The sequence below is a fragment of the Sinocyclocheilus grahami genome, unplaced genomic scaffold (assembly GCF_001515645.1).
Source record: "Sinocyclocheilus grahami isolate Dianchi unplaced genomic scaffold, SAMN03320097.WGS_v1.1 scaffold1374.1, whole genome shotgun sequence".
NCBI lineage: Eukaryota > Metazoa > Chordata > Actinopteri > Cypriniformes > Cyprinidae > Sinocyclocheilus > Sinocyclocheilus grahami.
In genome coordinates, this window is record NW_015506553.1 from 249,163 (window position 1) to 252,851 (window position 3,689).

Consider the following 3,689-nt stretch of genomic DNA (forward strand, 5'->3'; position numbering starts at 1 on the left):
TTTATATACATAACACATACCTGTGTTGCTCCAAATAAAGCTTTAACCTCGATGGGGTGGCTTGTACTTTGGCCAGAGCTTGTTACAATGTCAGACTCTTTTTCTGTACTCAGATTGGTCTGTCCTAGCTGTCCGTAATTAGCTCTGCCCCATGTAAAGACCCGCCCACTCTCTGTGAATAGATAATATATTGTCAACCGTATCACCAGAAAAAAAGCTTTATGAAAGATTTGTGTGAGACAGTGTGTAGTATCACTCACCTGTTATTGAGACAAGATGCGTCCAGCCGCTGTGAACGTCAATCTCTCTCTCACCCTGCAGCAGAGATCGATCCAAAGTCACAGGAAAAGGCTCTCGCTGACCAGCTGACCATGTTTATTACTTCCCCAGAGGAACTTGTCACCTTTGACTGTAGAAATATGGGATTCAAATGCTTCGGTGAAACTTCAAGATCCTCTGTCTCTATCCTTACCATTCAGAGGTAGAAGACAAAATCAGTTTGAAAAGTACTTTCACCTGTCAAACAAATGCAGTGGGTGGAGCCTGCAACAACCTTCTGTGAGGTCACGTCAGCACAAGTGCTATAAATAACTACTAAATTAAATACATTTCTTCTCATTTAACAGACATTAATAAGGTAAACCAATAAACAGTAACTCATTTTTATAAGATTACATATATCCTAATGTGAGGTTGATTTAGGTTTGAGAACAACTGTGTGTGAATGTTACCCGTGACAATGCAAGGCTCCTTAGAGGATAGATGTGCAGGAAAAGGTTGAGGATTTAACATTCTCTTAGCGTGACTCGACAGGCCAGTTCCCCATTGATAAACACAACCTGATGCTTTAGACACGCACACATACATACAAAATCATTTAATGCTCAATTATACTATTACAAATACATTATCTAATTATAGTATTGGAATTCATTTTTCTTTTACAATTATATCTTTAATATTTAAAGCAAAGTATAATATTAAAACGTATTTAAAATGTTAAAAATATGTTTAATATTTTAAAGATATTTTTTTCAATATTTAAACCCAATATACCTATATAATAAATAAGACACATAATTAAAGGTCATTATATTTAAATCATAATAATTACAATAACAATTATGAATCAATAGTAATATAAAATGATTTCATTATTCTTGATATAAACCTAGATTTATTTTCAATATTGAAAATAAATATACGCATATATATTAAGACAAATAAATATTCTAAAAAATAAATGATATAAACATTCTTCTATTCTATTCTGTTTTACATATGTGTAATGTGTACACGTAATTAAATGTTATTAAAATATTCAATTGTAATATTAAAATCAAATTATTATCTAATTACAATATATTGAATATACAATAGAACATTTTTATATTTGATATATGTTTTCAATATCTAAACAATAACATTAAAATACATTTAATATCCAATTAGAATAATAAATAAAAATAATTTACTATTATTATAATTATACTTAGATAGATAGATAGATAGATAGATAGATAGATAGATACTCTATAAAATTCTAAAATTATACTGTTAAATGTAAAATGATTTCTTATATTCGATTTAAAAATCTTTATTTTCAATATTCAAAACAAATATACATATATACACCTACAAAGACAAATATTTAAATATTGTGATATTGAAATTATCATTATTTTAATAATAAAATTATACTATTAAATATAAAAGTTCTTATATGTGATACAAAAATCTATATTTACTCTCAATATTTTATAAACACACTAATAATAAGAAAAATGTCATGTTAATTATAAAAATAACCTAAAACAAATGTTATGCATTCTGGTATTTATTTTACTTATTGATATTTAATACCTGTACTTGCTAATGTGTGTCTAAGCCCTGCAGCCACACTAGTTACCGGCTCATTCAGGGTCTGCAAGCAGAACAAAGCATGATATTATTACAAACCTCACACTTACAACTATTATGCAAGAGTCTCATTTATTCTCAGTTCTCACCTTCACGTGTAAAAGTTCTGCTGAGTGTGTTATTCTTGGCGAGATGCCCAGCTGTCCAAACGCATTGGAGCCGCACTCCAAGACCTGACCGTCGTCACCTGACAGACACAGATCAGATATCAGTTGTTACCATTAGAAGTTTCCATAGAGCAAACTCTAAACCAAACCACTCAAAAATAACTGATGTCTGCAAAAGGCTCTCAATAATCTATCACAGAGTCCAGAATATGAATCTGAAGACCATCACTCACCAGTCAAGATAACAGAGAAGTCCCAACCACAGGACACCTGCTGAACTCTTGTATACCCAGGCAAAGGGCAGAGTTGAAAGGTTATGACACCCTTACTGACCTTTGTGGTTCTGTCCACACATCAGCAGGTCATCTGATTCTGGGTGGAGAAATGTTGTTGTAATACTTCAACTTGTCCACTAGCATTGTTCCATAAATGAAAGGTCAACAATTACAGAAACCGTTTCAGGATTATTTCACAAATCCCAAGGACGTGTTCTTTCAGAGTGTTTGCACGAATATCTGTTATTTTAGTAGTGTTATAGGCCATCTAACCAGTGATGACAGCCGAATGTCCACCTCCTCCGGTCATCCAGCGGATCTGCTCTCTGCTCTAGTGAGCGTTGTTTTGTGTAATTATTTCAGATTGCTTATATTCATTTATATGTGGACAAATGTGAATCTCGCGTATTAAAAGATTGGACACTATCATTACTGGCAAGTGTGTAAGTTTTGTACAGTGAAAAGTAAAGAAAAGTAGGCGGGGCTTAGCAGTCCGGTTTAATTTTTATAATATTTAATTTCTATATATTTATTATATAATTAGAATTTTTTTATTTAAAATTAAATAATTTAAAATTTAAAGTTTTTTTTTCAATATTAAATTATATACATATACCTATTAACTAAGACAAATAACTAAATATTATGGTATTTAAATGATAAGAATTGTAGTAATTAAATTACAATGATATTAAATATACAATTATTTCTTTTTGATATAAAAACGAAATTTATTTTCAGTATTTATTACAAAAAAAATTTATATATATATATATGTACTGAAACAAATAATTAAATATTATTATATTTAAATTATAATAATTAAAGATAAAAGTAGAATATGAAAATGTGTATACGTGATATAACATTTATTTTCAGTATTTAAAAAAATACACATAAATACATGACAAATAGTTAAATGTCTTAAGAAAATTACGATATTAAATTATAAAAAATGTATATTATAAAATGCAATTCTATGCGATTTTAAAATGTAATTTTAATTCTAAAACAAAACGTATACAGCCGTTTGAGATCACAGGATAATGTGTTTAAAAAAATCGTTTATAGATACTACTGGAGCCGCATTCCATTTGTTTATCAGGTACCTATCCTTGGAGTCATAGAATTACAGGATTAAAAGATTTTACTTTCATACACATATGTGTCCGATAGGCTATATGACAAATAATGAATAAGGCTCAATAGAGATTTAGGCATTTGAGCCGACAAGCACCCCTCCAGACCATAACTGTTTGTACTTTAGAACAAAGAAAAAAAGAAGGAACGGTACACTACAGGGCATTTACAGTAGAAAAACTAATATTTATTTTATTAAAAGCATATGAAGAGTTCAGATGCAAAAGCCTCTAAGTGCCATTTGAAA

At 29.9% G+C, this 3,689-nt stretch overlaps 1 long non-coding RNA gene and 1 pseudogene across 1 annotated transcript; both read right to left on the reverse strand.

Moving 5' to 3' along the window:
- Window positions 1-446, reverse strand: part of LOC107569697 (secretion-regulating guanine nucleotide exchange factor-like) — an 11,391-nt pseudogene extending 10,945 nt beyond the window's left edge.
- Window positions 447-736: 290 nt separating this feature from the next.
- LOC107569701 (uncharacterized) lies at window positions 737-2,627 on the reverse strand. The gene is made up of 5 exons (XR_001606934.1): window positions 2,576-2,627; window positions 2,261-2,399; window positions 2,010-2,107; window positions 1,864-1,924; window positions 737-845 (listed from the first exon to the last, which is right to left on the reverse strand). It is a non-coding gene; the product is annotated as an uncharacterized lncRNA (long non-coding RNA).
- Between the last annotated feature and the right edge of the window lie 1,062 nt (window positions 2,628-3,689).